The sequence below is a fragment of the Motacilla alba genome, chromosome 2 (genome assembly GCF_015832195.1).
Source record: "Motacilla alba alba isolate MOTALB_02 chromosome 2, Motacilla_alba_V1.0_pri, whole genome shotgun sequence".
Taxonomy (NCBI): Eukaryota; Metazoa; Chordata; class Aves; order Passeriformes; family Motacillidae; genus Motacilla; species Motacilla alba.
The window spans coordinates 113319056-113341642 of NC_052017.1; the positions used below are offsets into that span (position 1 = coordinate 113319056).

Consider the following 22587-nt stretch of genomic DNA (forward strand, 5'->3'; position numbering starts at 1 on the left):
GATACATTTCAAGTAACCATAACGCAACTACCTTTAAAAACTAAGATTGTGTTTGTTTGTTTGAATTTCTCTTTAGTGTCACAAAACTTAATTTTCCCAGGGTCCAAACGGGAAATGAGAGCAGGAACTGATAAATATCCACATATAAGGTGCATTAACTTGTCTCATACTTGAAAGTAAAATTTATTTTCTATTTTATTTTTCTTTGAACAAACAAAAGCAACCCATCTTTAGCACATGAAGGGCTATTTAGAATAAAATTTATAAATATTATACTTATAGGTCAACATGACTTTCTTGAAAATAGTAGGTTACAATAAGAAAGGAAATGATGAAAAAAATAATCCTAAAGTATATACTGCTTTAATTTTCTCCGGCAACTCTGAGTGAAGAATGACTGCGTGACTTGTATCTCATTTTTTAAAAAATCCACTCTTTACTACTTGCTTAAAAATTGCTACATTATTATAAAGCATGTTGACAATATGCAATTTACTTGATAATGTCTTGAGATAAAAATTATGAGAAAAACAATACAAGTAGTGGCTGTGTAAGTACTGGAATTTCTAAAGAAAAGACATTTTACTGTGTCTACTGTGATTTCAAAACTCTGGCTCATATAAAACAGCCAGATGTCTAAACGCTTCAGATTTACATGTGTCTGTGCTCTATCTTTTCTTTTATAAAGAATTTAAATCTTTCCAAATCTGTTTTTGAACAAAGTGGTCTTTTCCCTGCTTTTTAAAAAAAAAAACAAACTGAATGAATCCAGGTATTCCTTGGGATCTCCCCTAAATTATTTCCCTGGCTATGCCATTTATGCTTTACTGGCTGTTTTTTAGTCTTCTATTAATGCTCTGCTTTTATATTCAAACATACTGCAGAAAGAGCTCAGCAACAATGAGATTAAGGAATATATAAAATGTAGAGAGAAGTTGGTTGCCTGTCTTCATTGTCCATGGCAAAGTTTGATTTACTGCCCAGAGTCACTGTTCCCTGCAGTTTGTGCCTCTTCATGCCCCCAGACAATGCAATCCAAACAGGGATCAGCAGCAGCTACCTACACAGGTCTGTAGAGGGATTGGTGTGGACCCTACAAGGCTCATTAAGTCAGTAATTAACAGTGCCCAACCAAATATCATTGGACATTCCTCTGAATCTACTGACAAATAGCTCGACTCATCCCTGACCCAGGCCACTTACCACTCTCAAAAAATATTCCAGAGTTGATCTGGAAGTTAACATGGTGTTGTGGTTTAACCCCAGCTGGCAACTAAGTACCAGGCAGCTGCTCACTCACGGCCCTCTTCCCAATGGGATGGGGAAGAGACCTGGAAAAAGGTAAAAACTCAGGGGCTGAGATAAAAACAGTTAAGTAATTGAAAAAAAGTAAATAAGAAAATAATAGTAGTAGTAGTAGTTCAGGTCATGGAGGAAAGAGAGAGAGCGAGAGAGAGCGAGAGAGAGACAGAGAGAGAGACAGGAATAAAACCCAAGAGAAAACAAGTGTTGTCCAATAGAGTTGCTCACCACTCACTAATCAGTGCCCAGCCCACCCCCAAGATATGATCAGCCCCCTCGTAGCCAACTTCCCCAGTATATAATAATATATATAATATATTTAAATACTGGGTATGACACGTATGGAATGTTCCTTTGGTCAATTGAGGTCAGCTCCCTCCTGGCCTCTTGGGCACCTGCTCACTGTCAGAGCATGGGAAACTGGAAAGGCTTTCCTCAGGGAAAGCATAAACAACTAAACTACAGTGTGTTACCAACATTAGTCTCATACAAAATCCAAAGCACTGCACTGCACAGCTAATAAGAAGAAAATGAGCTCTATCCCAGCAGAAACCAGGTCACATGGGCCAGTTTGGGGTTGTCCCCATGTTTCTGGATGCCAAGAGCACGGACATGGACTCCTACATTGCCAGCTGGCCTTCATATTGGAGCACTGCCTTGCAGCCATGCTTAAATCAGCAGCAGAGATATTGTCTGGGAGTCAATCTTCCCAAAGCGGGAAATCAATTGCTGGCCATGAACGCTGGCTGGCTAATGTGACTCACAGTCCTTCCTGCAAGGACCTCCCCTTCAGTGACAGGCTTGAAGTTTCATTCTTGCCCCATTTTACACCATCCCCCAACTCTCTTGATGTCTGCACAAAGACATTTAAATCGTGATGAACAGCTGATCTACAGATGTAGTGAGGCTGGAATCAGCTTTTTTCCCCCTTTTGATGAATATATAATGAGAGAGTTTCTTTCCTGCTTACGTTTTCTAAAGTGGATTTTGTATATATTCTTAACAGTGGGAACAAGGATACATAAACCCATGACATTTCAAAGGATACTAACAACCTGTGTTTTTAAAAATATTTTATAAATCACTACATATTTATTCTACTCTAACCCTTTTTCATATTAGGTCTTTTAGGGCAGATCTAATGAGTTTGTTCTATGTCTCCTCAATTTTCTATTGCACAGCAGTCTATTAAGGGGAATTCAGCACCTCTTTTTATTTTTCCAGATTATTCACATTACAGATAGGATTGTATTTTACTAGACTGCTGGAATCTATTATGCATTTATGAAACGAAATTTTATTTTCACCAATGCTTTGTTAGGAGAAGGTGAATATTAAACTCAGCGGAATACTTGATGATGAAATTAAGATATAAAGAGGAAAGGAGGGAGAGCAAGTCAGTTTGTGCATCACTTCTCCAGGAAGAAAAGTACAGGATCAAGGTACTTGCCCTATAGAGGAAAATGGAAACATAAAGTACTAACAGCGCACTTCCAAACAGAAATAGCTCCTTTTATATAAACTTTTGGAATCCAAATTTCTTACCAAAAGAAATCCCCAAACCCAATACAATGTATATTTAGCCAGATCTTCCCTATGTGTATAAACTTTTAATTGGGAAAAGGTTGTTGTCTGGTTTGTCCATTCCATTGCTGGTTTTTTGCTATTGTTATTGTTATTATAAAACATGTTTACCTAAGTTGGGGGAAGAGAGAAAACATTTACCAACTTTTTATTAGTAGATCTTGAGGAATTCCTTATTGTCTCACGCTACAATTCTTTTAGAGGCCGGTCTAACACTGAGCATTTACACATTAATCATTGATGATACAATTCAAAGAAGACTAGAAACTATTGCCCACTACTTTTCAGAGTTCCACGGATGCCCAGGGACATCTGGAACTGATTAAGAAACGTGACAGATTACGGTCTCATGGCTTCTATGGACTGAGAGGATCAAGGCAGTGACCTGTGTGCTGGAGCCAGGGCATTAGGACAGGACGGCAGCACACAGCAACCAGAGTGAAGTGGCCGTGCCAGCTGCACATCACCAGGAGTGCCAGGCCTTTACATCAGCACCAAAGATCTCTAAGTTCCATTGACATTAATCAGGTTCTCCTCATAAACCAAACAGGGCATGAGCTGCACTGAGCTATTTTCAGCTATTTGGGTGTCCTGTTAGAAGTCCTCACCAGCACCCAACCCAGTTAGTCTGCACTGGGTTGGGTGGACTTGGGGAAAGTGTACAGAGTGTCTGAGTGTCTCGCATCTTGTAACACTTTTACTGTTTCTTAAACTTGATCCACTATCTAAACGCTTTTATATGGAAAGCTTAAATGCTTTTCATTTTAAATTCTGCCTTAGAAACCTCCATGACCTGAACTCGCCCACGTGGTCTGGCAGGACACACATGACACCTTGACTCTAGCTCTTGTAAAGCTTTTCACCTGCATCCTCTGGCTGTTATGTCCGCGCAGTCACATTTCCTGTTTTGCTGACCTGTGAGATTTTTATTTCACTTTTCACCAGGCTAGTAAATCATTCTCGAAAAGAAACACTGAACTTCTTCTTTGTTTCTCTCAACCAAGCCTCCAATGGACCTCAGAAGCTGCTTACAGCGGATTTTTGGGGTTCAAGATGGTTTTTTGGCTGTTGGTGGAAAAGAGAGCCTTTTTTTTGCCTCTCAGACTAACAGGGTTTTATTTAGCGGTAACTTTTAGAGGCTCATGATGGCTCGCTCCCCTCTGAGGCAGCTCGGCGGGGCTGACCCCCGACACCCCGCTGCAGCTCCTGCCCCACCTCGTCCCCGGCACAGCCTCCAGCCGGAGGAGCTGGAGCCGCCGGGCCGGGCCGCCCCCCGCTCTGCCGCCGGCCCCGCTGTCCACCACATGCAAATGTTCCCCGGCAGCAGGAAGTAACCGGGCTGCGAGCCGCCCGCGGGCCGCGCCCCGCCCGCGCAGCGAGAGCCGCGCTCCGGCCCCGCCGCTCGGCACAGCCCGGGACAGCCCGGGACAGCCCGGCGCGCACCCTGCGCTTCGCTCGCTGCCGCTCCCCTTGGCACCCGGGAAAGTAAGTGCCTTCCACCCGGGAGCGGCGGGGGGCGGCGGTCCCGGCTAGCTCCGCTTCTCCCCGCTTCTCCCGCGGGGGCTGCCCGGCCGCGCTGCCTCCGCGCCCCCGCCCCGCCCCGCCCCGGCGCGGCGGCAGCAGGCGCTTCCCGGCGGCTCTCCCTCGCTTCTGCCCCCGCGAGGAGGTGCCGCTGCCGCCCGACCTGCCCGGTAGGACTGGATGGGGTCTTAAGGGAGATAACCGCGTTTGGGATGAAATGATCATTCTCAAAAGCATGATTTGTCTCATACTCCTTTGCCTGGCTTCTGCTGTGATCCGGAGGGCTCGGGTGCCTTCTGGCTGTTTCGTGCCGGGGAGCGCGTGAAATTAGCTGGTTTTAGTCCGCAGTCGGCGTTTCGAGCCAAAACGATAGCCTTGACTGAGGTGAGGTGATGTGATCCCTGGGTATCCCTTCTTACACTGCGTTTTTCTAGGAGCGTATTTTCTGGTGCGTTCTGCAAGTTAAAGCTGCTTCTTCTTCTTAACTGTATGTTCAAATGTGCTTGGAATTAAAAGAAAGATGAGAAAATGGTATTGTGATGTTTGGTGCGCGGTGTTTCTTGCAGGCTGCTGTTATAGGTACTGCATTCCTGAGGAACGGTCTTTAAGGGTTTTCTCCTTACAATTTTAGTTTAGGAGCTGATGCTGTGCCTTCAGTAAAGCAGTTAAGAGTTTCTGTTGAAATTGCATCTTTCAAGGGTTTGCAGTGAATGGGTTGGCACAAGCTCATCTTGCTGCCTTGCTCTCCTCTGTTGGCACTGAAGACCAAAGGGATTAACACTTAAAGCTTGTTTAGCTAGGTTATATTCCTGTGGATATATATAGGGAGCATAAAACTGGTTTCATCTGAAACCCCATGTCAATATCCCATCTTCTGCCTTTCATTCCCACCTTTGCAGGAAGAGAAACACTCTGACCAATCTTAATGTATTTTAGGACATCGTAGTACAAATTGAAAATTAAAGTTTTTAAGCTTGATCCATCAAGTACCTGTATGACTTTTGCAATTTAGGAATAGTAATGTTAATTGCAAGTATCTGTGAAGTACAAGTGCCACACAGATAAGTCTGCACTCAACACAGTATCACTATAGAGTTAAAACAAAAAGCAGAAGATATGTGTTGAGAAATTACAAAGCTATGTTGGGAAAACATAACTCAGTTTTACCAAAAGGAGAGTCAATTTGTGTTTGTGTGGATTGTTTCCAACCCAACACCGAGGACAGAATAGGTGTTATCTTTTTAATACGTACTATTAACAGCACTGAAAGTATGGATGAGAAAAAAAATCAAATCATTTTCTCTAAAAAAGTAGCAACAGGCTAGAAATCAGTTAGATACTGTTAATAGGACGTTATGAAACCTTGGAGAAGGATTGAAATTAATGAACTGTGAGATCAAAAGATGTCTCGTTTTATGGATCTCTTCTGAGATTTAAAGCTTTTTTTCTTTCTCTGTTTCAACTTTGTGAGCTACAGGCTAGTTAGGAAAGAATTCTTTACTTAATAACATAAAAATCTCTTAATTGTGTGCTGTTGACATAGATTTTTTTAAACCATGATGATATAGAACGATCATCTTTGTACAGTAGCTGGCTGACTTCAAGTTATTCTGCTTGTCTCCATTTTTTAGTAAATAAGAGGTTTTTTCTATAGAAATATGCAGAATACATGGTAAGGTTTGGGCCTTCCTTTTTAAGCCCCTTGAATAGTGGAGTTGTGCAATGACTGTTTCTGACAAAGCAATCAGTTGTGAAACTTTACAACACAAAGTTAAACCCTGTTACCTTTAAGTTGTTTAATACTATGAGGTTTAATGTTATCCTTTCAAGAGAGTTTCCATAAGTGTGAAACTATTGCTTGCAGGTATTTATGAATAGACAAGTATTTATGAATGTATAAGTAACTATTTCACAGTACTTTCCCTCCCCAGTTTATCTATGTAATTGAAGTGACCTCTCTTCCTATGGACTTTCTGACTCCTGTAAGCTAAATGGCATCACAGAGCAGCGAGTGTTGAGGGGAACCATTCCTGTGACAGGCAATGAAAACAAGTCCAAGGTCTCCTGGCTCAGCTTAGTTCTGTTATTCAGTGGGGTGTCTCACCAAATCAGAGATGCTACACCTGACCCTTCTTGTGGGCCACATCAGGGAGCAACACTGACCTCTCTGTAGTTTTTTGGGAAAGTTTAAGTGCTGCCGTATTTAATCTCAGGTGTTATTCCATTGCTGTCACAAAAAGGACATGTTTGCCTACCTCTACTCTGCATGCTATTTTGAATATTAGTAGGAATCTTTGAGCTTTTGGGATGAACCCATGTTGATCAGAAAACAATTTTTTGTTTTTGTCAAAGGGCTAGGTGATCTGGGAAGGGGATGACATCTTTCCTCCTTTCCATACGTGCATATCCTGAGTAACTGAGTGGCATTTTTTTCTTCTATCCAGGGAGTTGTAAAGCCATTTTTACTCTTAGGGTTCAGGGAGCCCTTTTCAAAACTGAGTGAACACTGAAGACAAGTACATGGGGAATAACTAACTAACTAATTAATGGAGGGGCCATTAGGTATAACCTAGGATTCCTAGCAATCTGCTGTGATAGCATGGCTGTACACAGAGGTGGATGTCTGCTGCCACAGAGACATCATGTGCTAATGCAAGGGATGGGAGGAGAATCTGTGGGCTGGGGATCCTGAGGGTTGTGTGAGCTTTATATACAGGGAATGATACTTCCTTTTGAAGCTATAGAGCCGAGTGTGTAAATAATTACACCAAAGCATGTGACTCCGTTAAGCAGCATTTGTTATAATATTGCCTCTGTAGGATTTCCGCCTCTTAAGCAAAAAGACTTCATTCTATAGAAAAACCAGTTGCCCAGCTAAGAATTAGGATTTTTATCCTGTTGCTCATATTCCTACTTCCTATTTCTCCCATTTATTTCTCTCCCCTCTTTAATGAGAGTATAGGAATGCTAGAGATGGTGTAATAAGAAAGGCTTCCAGACTTGCTAAGCCGTACCACAGGAAACTGTAGATAAAAATGTACAGTTGCATTTGTATGAAAACACTCTTTAATGACGCATGCAGGGTGAAGGAGTCTGCCACCCTGTAAACAGTAGTGGTGCCTTCTCAAACAAATCAGCCTGTACTAATGAAAGACAAATGCAGTGTAACTGTCCTCAGTGTGACTGTTCCTAGTTTAAACTTCATTGTCCTTCAGGGAAGGATGGAAAGGTCTGTGCTTTCATATTTATTTTTGCCTGATTCAGATACATTTCCTGTTGACATTGTCATTAAATGCTGTAATTTCCGAGGCTGAATTATTCACGTTTGAGTTCAGCATCTTTCCTGAAAAATGTGGGTTCATGGAACAAAATGTGAAGGCAGAACTCATCATGTGCTGGAAGCATTTCCTCCAAATATTTATGGGATACTTGTATTTGTTTTGTGCCCTAAAGAACTACTAGTAGATGTGAATAGATTGGTTACTTTTGTCAGGCAAATGTCAGAAGAGAAATGGTATTTTGACAGTAACATTTGCTGGGGAGAAAAGAAAGGAGGACCCTAAGGAAAGGTGGAGGGAATGATGGGTAGATCTTATTTCTCTGGTGGGTTAAAAGGGTGGACTAGTTCTGTCCAGGCCAGCCTTTGGTCTCCCTTAGGTCAGCATTCCCTGTCTTTTTCAAACTGCTGGCATCTTAAGTATCTACAATTGGTTCCTGTGTTTGCACAGCACACTTGTCTTACGTCTTCAGTTCAAAGGACTCCAATGATAAACAGTCTGAACAAAGTGTCCTTCTTCCTCCGTGGTCCCTGCTGCATGTGGCAGAAGGTTTCTTCTTCCTGTGGTTGGCATATTGTAGAATTTCTTACTTTAATTTGCAAAGGCCAGCTGTGATAGGAAATAGTGCAATCTTAAACTGGAACACGTGATAGATAGTTCACCAAAGGCGTTGAGGTATGGGATGCAGCTACTCTTCTGCAATGGCACTTTTTTGCAGTTTTCTGTATTTTAGAGGGGTGCTCTAAGTATGGAAATGATAACATTTTGAAGGGAAAGGACTCCCTCTGGGATGTGCTTTCAACTTCTCCTTTGTTGGTTTAAAAAAAGCAGTTTCAGGAAGTTCATCAAAAAAAGCACAACCTGTTAAGTGAGCTTTCTGATGTGGTATCTACAATCTATTGCTTTTTTCATGTTTCCGTCATTATTTCATACAGATAGGTGTATATAAACCTGCTTAATTTTTTTTAATGAAATCTTACTCGGGTTTTACCTTAGGTTTAAACTGAAGCAATATGGTATCACAGGAATAAGTACAGAAGTATATTTGGCTGCTAAGGTTTTCTCTTTCCATTTATGACTGTATGAGGGGCTTAGAACAAAATTAATATCAAAAGTTAAAGACCATGTTTGAGTGAATTGCTATGTAGTGGTAACACATTTATAAATCAGTAGGACTGACCTATGACTCAGTTCTACAGTATTCAGACAAAAAAGAATATTTCCTGGTAGTATCGACTGAGTAGGGAAAGATCTGAATAGTAGCACATCTATTGCATATATTGAGATTGTCTGTTTGAGTGTCCCTTGCCAAGAGCATGAGGTTTATATTCATTATATCCAGTGGACAAAAAATTGTTTTCTCCAGGGCAGCCCCAGCTTTACCATGTGTTTTTATGGATCTTTTAAACCCTTCAGTAAGCGCTAAATGCCCTGCGGAGCTGTGATTCAGGTGTGAGTGGACAAGGACTGGAGAACCAGGGTTAAGTGATCACCAGAGCTGGTGTCAGTGTCACTGAGGAAGTGAAAGTTTTTGGTAAACAAACAGGAAGGGGATGGGCAGGAGAAAGAGGAAATCCTATATTGGATGTTCTGTGTTCGACTTGTTCGAAATACAGTGCAAGAGTCATTTGAATGTGCTGTTGTGATGTAGCAGAATGTGCAAATGGGATTCAAAGTACATTTTTTGTAACTGCAGGCTTGCCATTGCAAAAGATATGCTGAACTGTGCAAAGGTGGAGGGAAGTATTGCAGCCCGTGAGGGGTGTTGGAAAACCTGCCTTTTAAGCAAGTCTTCTGCTGGATTGCTGGTGTGGCAATTTGTCCTCCTTTCTCTGTTCAGCTGTACTTGCACTGGCTTCAAGAGAGATTGCAGCAGCTGTCATGGCAGCAGTGGAGAAGCACCAAGGCATACTGAGGTGAATTCTAAGCCCATTTCTCTTGGGATGTAGATGGCCTGATTGATGGCAGGCAGTAGACAGCAGTGCTCCCACTATGCCTGACCAGGAGAGCTTGCCTCTTCTCAAAATCTTCTGCTAAATTTCCTTGGGAGCAGTTCCCTCCCTCTGCCATAACACTTACCAGTGTTTCCAAAAAAGTCCTTGACCCACACTGCTTCAAATGTCTTCATTAGTAATGATGTGCTGTTTGTTTGAGGCTTTTGCTCCACAGTTTCCTGGAAAAATCCATGTTTCAGTCTTTACCCTGCTGTAGGAATACTCCTTACGACAATTTCCTTTTTTTCTTCTCCCATCATTATTTTTTTTTGTTCCAACATCATTCTGCTGTTTTTTTCTCTCCAGTCTTCAGGACTGTCAGTGTTATAAACTGTTTACTTCATCTCTTGATTTAGACATCTGCAGCAAATATTCTTTTCCCTTTCTGGAAGAGTAAGCCTTATCACCTTTCTTAATCCAATTATCATTTGTAAACTGCTTAACAGGGAATACTCATCCAGAAATACGTACCCCCAGCCTCTTGAAGAGATATGAAGTCCAGTGGAGTACCAACCCAGCAGGACTGGCATGGCCTTCAAAGTATTTTAAGGCTGTGTCTTGTTTAAGGGCAACTTCGAACTTCTGTAGGTGATTAGCAAGGACTCTTCTGTGTAGAGTACATTTTATGTGTAGATGTAATTGATTTTCAGAGACAGCTAACTGCTGTTTGACACATCTGATTTAAAATTGTGACCTCAAACTGACTTAAAACGGTCTTCTGTCTTGAAAATGGTCAGTGTGGATTGTCCCCTGCCGCTTTGTCTGCCTTTCTTGTGATGCTGCTTTGACCTTCTCTGGTCAAGTTTCTTTTCTGTTGCGTGCAGGTTTTTGTTTGCTGTGTTGTGGTGCATGTAAAAAGTTTTGAGCCAGCATTGACCCTTTTTGTAAACACTTCTGGTTGAGGGAAGCAGAGCATGGATTTATCAGCATGCATGCTGGCCTGTGGAGAAGAAATCAAGTCTTGGTATTGTGGGGATGTTGTGCTGAGACAACAGCTCTTGCTCCAGGATTGATGTTCTGTGCCCATTGGTGTTGGTGTGCCCCGTACACTAACCCTACAGAAAGTGAAACTTAAGAAATTCAGCTTTGAGAAGGCGATGCAAGTTTAAAAGAACCTAGGTCAATGGAGTTGGCACCAGCAGAAAAGAGTTTTGGTAGAGTGAGCAAGTGGGAGAAGGGTGCTTGAGGTGAAATAGTTCTGCTCTTAATGGAGCATTTAAGCAAGGCTGCAAGTGTCAAAAATGCATCTGAGTAGCTTATTCAAATCATATGTATTGGACTAGGTTTGGATGAGTGAAAGGTCCTTTTCCCTACTCCTGCAATAAAAGCAGGTGGCTTATATAGTAAGACACAGGAAAGTAATTTCTCCTTGGAGCACAGAATACATATGTTTGTTACATGTTCTGTATCTTGTCATACTGGTTGAGGATATATGCTTTCCTAGTCTCTACCCAATTGTCTCTACCCAATTAGTTATTATCCTTTGCATTCTTATTTGATTTTTTTCCCTCTTTTTGTCTTTTTGCTTCTGCAGTCTTCCTTCTTAATTTGTTTCTTAGTATCAACCCCAATTCTGATTTCTTAGGGATTTTGGCCTCCTGTCCTACACCTTTTCTCATATGGTTTGTGGTGTCCTGAGGACTTCCCATGCGTGGCCAAACAATGAAGAAGTCTCACCAGTTGTTAAAGCATCTTCTCTGCACAACACTTAATACTGTGGAGTTAAAATGCAAGCTGTGGACTCATTACTGTTCTCTTGAAACAAACTTGGATAACCATTGTGAACACTGATATGGTTTTAGTTCTTGCTTTGAAAGTTAGCTTCATGGGCTGTGAGTGCTGAAGTCACATTTAAACATTGAGGCTTGTGCACAATCTAAGGCAGCTTTTCAAAGTATAGCATAATCACATGTCCTGCCTGTGAGCTGCATACTTTTGAGTTATGTGGAGTTACAAAGGTTACAAGCTTTAATGAGCAGCCAGTAATAGTGCTATGAAATTCTTGCAATCTGCAGTGTGAATGTGAAAATAATCATTGTCATGGTCCTCCAGTTGACCATGAGTATAAATCTACTAGAATTATTGTGAGTGCTGGCCTATTTTTTAAGGTCTGTGTGCTGCCCTTTGTGCAGAAAGTCCTGGTATGAGTCTCCTGAAGTCTGTCAAGCTCCTGCAAGCTGTGTGCTGTCACTTGCAGGATCAGAGCCTGGTTCAGTGAAACTTGCTATGGTTGTAACTGCTAGGTCTTCTTCTGCTGTCAACTGACCATTAAGCAGCACTAGAAACAACAGAAAATACTAAGTGCTGCACAATCCACTAGTGGCATTTTGTGAATACTACAATGTTGGTTGTTTTTAGAGTGAGAAAACAAGACATTTCAAGGTAAAGTTAAAATAGTAGCAGAGGTCAAATTATTAGGTTTTGAAAATGAAATAAATTAGCATATTGAGCAAATTCAACTTGCATCTTTAAATTGTTCCCCAAGTCAGATCTTCTGTTTAGTATGGAATAATTTCTCTCAAATATAAAAGAACTTTAATCAAGTTCATGTACTTGCATAGCTGCTGTCCTGGTGATATGGAAAACTGTTCATTCTTGCCCTTGAGAAAGATCATCTACAAAGACATATCTGTGTATAAAATTGGAGCACTCCAGTGCTTCCTTAGAACCTTTGAAGCAGGAACAGTCAAGTGAACTGTCATACCAGGTATTTACAATCTTTCCTTCAAAGAGAGCTTTCCAGATTCTCACTCTCGCTTCTTTATGAAAATAGAAAGCACGTAAAATATTTCTAATTTTGGTTAACTTTAGAGAAACTTCTTATTTGTGCTCATGTGTGTAATAAATGTGAAAAATATGCTTAGAAGCTTGGGTGTGAATTCTTATTAATGTTCATTCAATGACATATGTCCTTCAGTGAGGTATTTCCTTTTAGACTCTTACTGCCACCCCAGTTTGAGCATGTAGTTCAACATGCTTCCCTCTTTACATGGAAAGCTTTCAGACCCAATTTGGTGAAATTTTGCAGCTCCTCAGGATATGTTTGGTAGACTTAAGAGAAGCGTACTTGTATCTATTAAAAAAAAACCCCTCTGATTTCAAGGACTTAATCTAAAAACCTCCCAAAATTGCTAGTAATAGAGCTCTTTTAATTCTATTTATTGTGTTTGCAGCAAGCTGTTAGTTCAGATGATACCCTTAGGTGCTACACCACCTGTGCCAAATTGCAAGTTGCTTGAAACAGTTTACTAAGTTGGGCGAGACAGCAACTGGTACAATCCTGGTTTAGATTCATGCCCTTGAAGGAATGTAATAACACAGAGTTTAAAGATAAATAAAATAATTGAGTTACAAATAGGCTTCTGTGAAGTGCCAGAACCTGGAGGATGTTCGTACACACTTGAAGTTAAGGGAGATTCTGCTACTTAACCTCAGTGAGAACAAGACAAGGTGGTTCCTCCTGTGGGTATTTTAGCAGTTAGTGCTGAGTGCTGGTCTAGTATCCCTGCAAAGATTAAGCAGCAAAAAAAAATGTATTTCTGCTACGTAATGTAGTGGCACTAGATTTTACACCTTTTTTTTTTTACTCCTGCAGTTTCCTCTTGCAGCTTGAGCAAACTTGTCCAATGTTTGCAAACTTTCAGGAGGAACTGTACTTTGAGTGTTAGCTCAGGTCAGTATGAATGATTTAACCCCAAATTTTTATCTGAGGATAGAATGCATTCTTGAATCCTTATTACATACTCCAGTACAATGTCCTCTGTTTCAGGAGAGTTCTGTGTTTATCTAGTGCTGTACAGCTAATGAAACACAATACAATCTGCAGGAAAAGTAACTTTTTTTTACAATTTAAATGTATGCTGTTTGAAGATAGTGAAAAAACAATCTGTTTCTCTTTTGTGAAATTCAGTGCTTTAGACATGCTCAAGACATAATAAGATGCTATTATAACAAGAATGCTATGTTTTAGTTGCAAGCTTAGTCAGGAGTACATATCAGCATTCAAACATGGAGGTGACAGCAGAAAAGAAGCCTTCTGACCAATGAAGCAGAATGGCAAATTCAGCATGGGGCAAAGTAATATGAGTTGCACAATGGCAAGACTGTTACAGTTAGGATCCATTGAGACAGAAGTCATTCTGCCCTGATTTAGCCGTAACTGCCATAATCCATGTTGAAAGTGGATTGTAGAATGCATGAAACCAGGTAAGGTTTGTAAAAATTGATTTATACCCTGGGGATATATTTACCCTAATTTGAAAGAACAAAAGCTAATATGCACCTATGTTCTGTTCCCCATTTCTCTTTTATTAAACGCACTGAAAACAGAAGATAAACCCAAAGGAGAAGTGGCATACTTTCTATGAGACCACCCTCAAAACCTTCATCTGGGCTTGCTGGCTGTGAATTTGCTGTCCTCCAGCATGTTTATATTGATGTGATGGGGGACTTGGACAGGCTGGATTGATGCCTTGAGGTCAATTGCATGAGGTTCAACAAGACCAAATAGTGAGTGTTTCCCTTCGGTCACAACAACCCCACACAGTGCTACAGGCTGGGGGCAGAGTGGCTGGAAAGTGGCTTGGCAGAAAAGGACCTGGGGGTGCTGGTCAGCAGCCAGCTGAACATGAGCCAGCCAGGTGGCCAAGAAGGCCAGTGGCATCCTGGGCTGTGTCAGCAATAGTGTGGCCAGCAGGAGCAGGGCAGGGACTGACCCCTGTACTCAGCGCTGGTGAGGCCACACCCCAAATCCTGTGTTCAGTTTTAGGCCCATCTTTACAAGAAGGACATTGAGGTTCTGGAACGAGTGTAGAGAAGGGCAGCGGAGCTGGTGAAGGGTCTGGAGCACAAAGTCCTGTGGGGAGTGGCTGAGGGAGCTGGGGCTGTTTAGCCTGCAGCAAAGGAGTCTCAGAGGAGACCTTATCACTCTCTGCAATGCCCAGAAAGGAGGTTGTGTGCAGGTAGGCTTTGATCTCTTCTTCCAAGCAGCAAGCGACAGGACAGGAGGAAATTGCTTCAAGTTGTGGCAGAGGAGAGCAATTTAGACTGGATATTAGGAAAAATTTCTTAACTGACAGTGTAGCCAGGTGTTAGAACAGGCTGCCCAGGGCAGTGGTAGGGTCTCCATCCCTGAAAGCATTCAAAATACCTCTGTAAATGTGGCAGCTGGGGACATAGTGGGATGGGGACTTGATGATCCTAGAGGTCTTTTCTTACCTTAACAATTCTATGATTTTATGTTGTGGTAATTTCATGATGTTCATGATCTTTGCATTCTATTTGCAATACAACAATGGGTTTGAATTACAGGCACACTTCAAAGCAAGATATCACATCTCTAAAATAGTCTTTAGTGCCAACAACATATTAACTACTTGAAGGCCACCTTCATAAATAACTATCCTCTCCCCTTAGTCATAGTAGCTATTAATAATTTGCTTCAACAAGAGTCCCATCAATCCATTTGTCCACGCGTGTGGAGGTTGAGCATTAGCCTGCCTTACTTGAAGGATACAAAGGTTTCAAGTATCAGCTGCTACCTGCAAATAGACCTTCCTTTGCACCTTCTGGAGAAGGCAGAGTAACAAATTCCAGCTGAAGAGCTCATAAGGGTGCAGCCTGGTGATGATTCCCCAAACTCATTGTAAGTTAGCAAGTTGCTCACTTTGTCCCTTGCTGTCTGCTGAGGCTCAGTGAAAAGAGGGAGAAGCTCTCATTTCTCTTCCATGCATCATGTTGTAAATGCAGGCATGGGGCACTGCACATAATACACAGATGGTTTGTGTGGCTGTGCCTTTGCTTTCTAGGACATCAAACTGTACATTGAGATCAACGCCTGAGTAAAGCCACTGTGGCCACGAAACAGGCCTTTTGGACTCACAGAGAAGCTCTGGTTGCACATCTCTCAACTAAACCTTGTTTTGGGAGGCAAAGTGTTTGTCTGTGAAGGATAAGGGGAGGATAAATAGCTGGGTAAGTACTGTTGGCAGTGAAGAAGGATAGTTCCCAGATATGTTCTCCAAAGAAACTGTGTGAAACTTGTCCTATCCTTCCATCATGTCACTTATTAGGAGGATGAAGACCTTTGGGCTACTCTTGGACCTTGGACCTCACTCCAACAACTTTTTTTTTTTTTTATGGGTAGTTTCTCATTTTCCTATACCACAGTTGTTGGTCTAATAACTGGAAAGGAGTGGAGAAGGATCCTTATCCTAGTGGCAGGTATAGAAATACATAGCAACATACATACATAAAGTCCAGGGCAAAGATAGACTACTGAAAATTTAGCACACTGCCATTATTGGCCAAAATCATAAATTTAAAGCTGAAAAAACCAGTATGTGAATCATAGATACACTCAACTTGGAAAGTAGATGTCGTCTTTGGGGTTTGCTAGCTGGATTGGGACACTTCCTAATAGTTAGGAAGAATGTTGATCCTTTTCAGTGTAGTGGTTTGGCCAAATTTTCATTTGGAAATGGAGATTTGGTTATATGAAGCTGCTGTTTGTCATTACTGAGAGTTTTTGCCAGTCAAAAAAATGACATTTTTACTTATAGCTTGCATTACACTCTAAAGTCTTTAAAGTGTTTTGGGAACCTTTGCTTTAAGTTGGTTAATGGGTTGGCACAGCTTTTCTGTTCCATGTCATATAATCCTTTTGAAGAATTTGATAGAAGTATTTATTCTGTTATGTCAAATTAAGATGTTATTCGACCTTTCCCCCTATCTTCAAAAGATATAGTACAGTGGAAAAAAGTTGAGGAAATGGAAGATGTGGTTGCCTGAGGGCTGGCAAAGTGAATTAATTCATTGTTGATATTGATTCAAAATTCTGGAGGATGCAGTTGAGGCAAATGATTGTAATAAAATGAAGCAAGTATTATAAGGTCAGAAAACAGATGTTATTTTAATGTAAGACTTGGTTTAAAATTAGTGCCAAAAATACTGACTGAATGAATCTGGAATATTTTCATAATATATAAAGCCTATTATGCAATGTTAGCAAAATTACAATCTTCTGTGGATTGACTTTCTTGTGTTCTGGTAATTTTTTTTTCCTTCAAGTCAATAAACTAGGATCAGTAGTTTGTACAAATTCTGCTTCATTTCAATGTGATGTTTTGTTTCAGGATTTTATTTTCATCCTTCTGAAAGCATTATAACATCATTAAACCACCACAGTGACATTATTTTCAGTGTTTCTTGCTGATTTTGATTTACTTTAATGTGTGGGGTTTCTTTAACCACTGCCAAAATTCCTGCATGAAACCAAGATTTTAACTAATCTAGACAAAACTGCAGTGAATTTACAGAAAAATGGAAGTTTATTTTTCTTGGCCAAAGCTTCCCACCCCTGTTAGAGCTACTTTTCATGTCATCAGCTGTGATGATATTTTTTTTTATGTGTCATTTATGAGCTCCAGCAAAGACTGTGTATTTTAGCCAAGTACTGAATAAAGTTGTCCCTCTTCCTGGACACTTAAAGGCAAGACAGGCAAAGGTTGGAAAGTGCCATTTGAATATAGAAAAGTGTTTACTTTGACAGAATTAGTTTTACAAAAGTACTCCTTCCTATTGGAAATTTGAGGTGTGATGACTTAAGTCACTTATTTGCCATTTTGTGTAGCAGTGTGTTAGTTCATGTTGGTTAATTCATCACTAAAAAGCCTAGTAAGAAAAACATAAATTAAATGGGGAGTATAGGAAAAAAAGATATGATGTGATGTGATATAATATGATGATACGATATAATATGATATTGCTGCTCAGAAGGGATCTGCCTTTTCCAGAAACACATCAATACAGCATCAGTATGGCAACTCCAGATATTTTATCTCGGCAAAAGTTTTTGGTTCTTATGTCAGCTGTTGGGGGAATTTTTGCTGTGTGACTCCTCCTGTCTTGTGAAGACAGACTTAGAGGTAGGGTTGTTCAGCCTGGAGAAGAGAAGGCTCCAGGGAGCAGCTTTCCAGTACCTACAGGGGGACGACAAGAGAGCTGGAGAGGGACTTTGTATAAGGGCATGGAGTGACTGGACATGGGGGAATGGCTTTAAACTGACAGAGAGCAGGTTTAGATTAGATATTAGGAAGAAATTCTGTGCTGTGAGGGCAGTGAGACTCTGGCACAGATTTCCCAGAGAAGCTGTGGCTGTCCCATCCCTGGAAATGTTCAAGGCCTGGTTGGATAGGGCTCTGAGTAACTTGGTCTAGTGGAGGGTGTCCTTGCTCACAGCAGGGGGCTTGAAACTAAATGATCTTGCAGGTCCCTTCCAACCCAAACCATTTTATTGCTTCTAATCCACAGTTCACTTCCAATGTCGTTGTGTGGCAGCACACGTATTGGCCCTGTTGTAACTTGAATTTTTATTTTAAGGAAGTGGACTTGAGGTGGGAATATTGTAGAGTCCCTTCATTTCCCTTCATTTCAATATAAAGGCAAATGTGGGAAAGAAAAACAGGACACCAAACAATAGAGGAATGGGTGGTGAGGATTTCATTGAGAACAGTAGTCAGCTTGGTAAGGATTCAGGGAATGTGTCTGCCAACCCAGACTGGTTTAGTTGGTTTAATTTGTGTATTTATGTTGGGAATCAGGACTTGGAAAAGGAGAGACAGAAATACTGGTGCAGGGCTCAAAACTGAGCATTGCAGAGGAAGTAGAAATGTGATAGATGTATGACTGTAGTAGGAATGCAGGTGTTTGGGAGCATGAAAATGGTAGGGTGATACTTTCTGTCACTCATGTAGGAAAGCATTTATAAAAATAATCTGAGATAGAATGGACAAAGTAGAATTTGTCTTGGTCTCAATTGCTAAGGAAGGAATTGTGAAAGAAGCGGAACAGGGGGAAGTGCAGCAGACAGGAACCACTCTTAGCCAGGACCACTTTCTGTTTCCTGGTGTTACATTAGCATTGCATTGAGACTTTTAAAAAGTACTTTCATTTGCAATGAAAAAATATGAGGTCCCTTGTGATATTAAGAGGCATTAGAAACACACAGGTGGCCGAGAATATTGTGCACAATGAATAGCCTGGGAAAATAATGGGGAGAAATTTAATATCAGGGTGTAAAATAATGCCACAGGAGATACAAAGTCTGCTGTGACAATAGTTTGTCATTATGAAAAGTGATACAGACCTGGATGTCTTATTGGATGGCCGTATGATTGTGAAAGGCCAATGTGATGAAAGTGTGAAAATAATAAATTAATTTCTGGGATTTATTGAGTGACGTATTTCAGTAGATAGAAGAAATAGTAATATTATTTGATTCAAGGCATTGCTGAAAATCATCTCGAAACATCTGGGCAGCTCCAGCCTCCTGTACTTAAGAGGGATGGGTTCAAAGTGAAACAGATGTGGAGAAGAGCTGCTAGGATAACCAGTGGAAGTGGAAAAAACTGAGAGGGTTTGGTCTTTAAAGTCTAGAAGACAGGCTGAAAAAGATGTGACTTCTTCCTAATCTCCCAAGAGGATGAAGGGCTAAATGCCATTATTGTCTCCAAAACATTTTTAAGCCTGGGACTTACGTGACAGCTTCTAAGCCAAGCAGAGTGAGGTTCTGAAAAATTTCAGCAATAATATTTTGTTCTTCCCCACCATCACCCATTAATCTCTCTAAAAATGGAGCATGGAAAACTTGCTTCTGAGCTTGTGCCATGGAATTGTGCTGCCTAGAACAGATCTGCCTTTCCCAGAGAGTATTTTGTAGTCCTTTGCTCTAATCATGGTTGATAAACTAGATAGCAATGTTGTCTTGCTGTGACAGACATGCACCCTTGGAAAATTTGAGGGATTGACTTAAGTGAGACCAGGTATGAGGAAATTTGAAAGTAACATGCTTGTTGCATACTTTTTCACCACAGTAATGTTGGTTACACAGAGGATTAAGTTGTTTCTCTTCTTGACCTGTTTATATAGATATTTATGTCAAAACATGATTTTAACTTTGTCTCACCTTTTCCACAAAGAAGATTGAAGCAGTTGAAAGAATTCGCCCATTATTTTTTCATTTTCTTTTAAATGCTGGCAGCTGGACTATGGCTTCTCACAACTGAGGAGCAGTGGGAGTCTACAGAGGGCAAGTCTGTCACGGCCACGCACTGAGTAGATTCAGGTTATCCATGCTCCTTTCCATAAGCATTGCAGAGAGCACACGGTGATTTGTACCCGTGTGTGTATGCCCATGCATCTTATATAAGGGATGAATTCCACTTGGAAGACACAGAGATGGGGTGATCCAGACCTACAGAAATAAGCTAAATTTGACAAAATGTTAAAATATGTGCAACAAGGATTGACTGAGACAAACAGAACCATTTTAGCAGAAAGGCAATGGAGGAAGAAACTGCTTAAGTTCCCCTAGTTAGCTGCCAGTGCAAAAACAAGATGTAGGAAGTGAAACAAGCTCAAAATGAAAGCTGACCCCAGATTTCTGCATTTGCATGAGTCTGACTTGATGAAAGTTATCAGACAGTCAGGACTTACAGTAAAATTGAAATGCGTATCTATAATAATATTATATATTATTAAATTAATATATAGCTATAGATATATAAATGGTGAATTGCAGGTATAAGAATAAGGCTGAACAAGCTTAAATCTAACAACTTCTGAGACTGGCGAGGAACAGAGAACAACTTCTCTTCGGTTGCTCTCCAGTTGATGTTTTCATATTGCTCCCAACCACAGATAATTTATTTTTGTCACTCTTAGTCTCACTGTGGTCTAGTGGCAAATCTTCACTGGCACAAATACGTGTAGGCCAGTACTGATAAGCCATTGCTGAGCTTTACCACCTCTAGTTAAGCTCCTGCTCTGTATTCCTTGGCAGTTGTTTTGCCATGTAATGATGGGTCAGAAATGAACCCAAGTTTCCCAGAAATAATCCTCCTCTTAGTCTCAATAACAGAGATAAAGGAGATCCTTGCAACACTTGCACAGCCCAGATGATGTGGAAGCAGATCAACATGAAGTGAAAGTAAGCACTGAAGATTAAGGTAAATGAAACTCTTATATTTAAGATTTAATTTTTTTTTTCGTAGAATTATAAATTTCAGCAGTTGATTTGAAGTGACATAGAATGTTGGATGCGCTTCTGAGGCAGAAGGTGTTTGTGACTTTGAGCAGAGCAGGCTTATGATCCTTCCTCCCCAGCAGTTTTAATTTAAGCTGATCACTCTGAGTTTTGAGACACTTCTGCCTTGACCTTGAGGGAAATGCACAGGAGTTCAAGAGATCTGATGAAGGCATCACTGTGTTACCTCTGACTATAACTTGTGAAGTAGCAGCAAACCAACTGGCATTAAAGGCCAGAATGAAGCATCTAAAACAGAAGAGGGCAATGGTATTGTTTTCAAATTTTGGAAGAGGTAATAAAAATAAAACTATTTACTTCTCTGCTCTCTAAGCCCCTTTTAAAGCTGGGATTTTATATATAGATGTAAACAGTTGCTTCCTCTTCTTTGATTCAGAAGTTTAAATATAAAACAATATTCAAGACTCTCAGCAAGTTGGGGGCTTTAATTTTTTTTGGTATTCTTACACATGAGAAATCTCTGGTTTAAAGGGAGAGTTTACTCTTTGCGCTCAATTGAATACAAATTAATTTTATTTATGTACCTGTTAAAATGTATATATGTGTTAAAACCCTAAGCCACATAGGTGTTTTGATAAGTGATTACTGACCTTTTCAACAACTGATATTTATTTGATAAAATACACACTTTGATAAAATAGAGCTTGTATGTTCAGTGTTGTAGTTCTAATTATTTTAAAAGTTAATTTATTATTGGAAAAGCTGAAGTATAATATATGAAGATTTGAGAATCATTTCCATGAAGACATGACTGTGATCAAGAAAAGACCAGACATGTCAAGTGGGTTTTTTAAGAAATAACTTCTAATATTCACCATATATGTTGTATGTAACAAAATCCCGAGGAAGAGAATGGTTATGAACACAAAATGAAAAATGAGGTCACCTTTGTAGATGATACAAAGGGTAAGCACTGGGATGAAGTGAAACCCCAAATGCATGAAACTTGTCTGCTTGCAGTAGGAAGTATTGTGTCTTTAGACACATTACTTTGCTGGAAGTGTAGAAAAAGGCATATAAAGGAATTCTATTTTGGGGACAGGCAGTAGATATTAACCCTGGAGGAATGCTGCATTAGTTTCTGACTTCCACTCCTCCCAAACCATTTTGGAATGAAGACCCAAGTGCTGTAGTAGCAAGATGAGAGGGGATTCAGAGAGAAAATTCAAGGCAGATGTAGACATCAAAATCAGTGTCTTGGAGAAACCTGCTGCAGAGGCTCTGTGTGATAGTTCTTATGGATACTCCTGTGGCTTTTTGAAGGGTGCCAGAACCTAAATTCTTGTCCCCTTGCTGCAGCTGTTAACCTAAGTACTTGTGTTTACTTTTTAGCCATAAACTACAGTATGCTCTTTGTTAAAAGAGAAGCTGTTACTTTTTAAGATATCTATTTATAAAGATTTGTGGCTATGTTGCATAGAATTTATTTTAATTTAGTGTTAAACTTTCATGTCTAGAGGTGTAGACAATAAATGCAAAGCATGAATAGGAAGTAGTGTCTCCTGTATTGCAGAGCTGTTGGAGTGGAAAACATCTGAGTAGGGACTGGCAGCATTTTCTCTGATGTATAAATTATTTTTATCTCTGATAAAGAATAATGGAGTTTGGTTTGTAATGATGCAGGGCTCTCTGTATTGCTCTTTGCTTACTGTTTTCTCTTTCTCTTTTTATCTGCACAACACACTTCCTTGTGACACAGCAACAGAGTGCTAGGCAAATAAACATTTACAGCAAGTAAAATGTTTTATTTATTTATATGCTGCTCCCTGCACTGGTGTTTTAGTTAGGTCAGGATGCCACTCCT

The 22587-nt window shown here is 40.5% G+C and overlaps 1 protein-coding gene across 6 annotated transcripts in view; it reads left to right on the forward strand.

Moving 5' to 3' along the window:
- The first annotated feature begins 4202 nt into the window (after positions 1 to 4202).
- Positions 4203 to 22587, forward strand: part of LYN (LYN proto-oncogene, Src family tyrosine kinase) — a 49836-nt gene continuing 31451 nt past the window's right edge. For 2 of the 6 annotated variants that reach the window (XM_038126881.1, XM_038126884.1), the window contains exon 1: positions 4584 to 4791. The gene's annotated coding sequence lies outside the window, so the exon portion shown is untranslated. The other 4 variants (XM_038126882.1, XM_038126879.1, XM_038126883.1 and 1 more) reach the window with 4 other exon arrangements.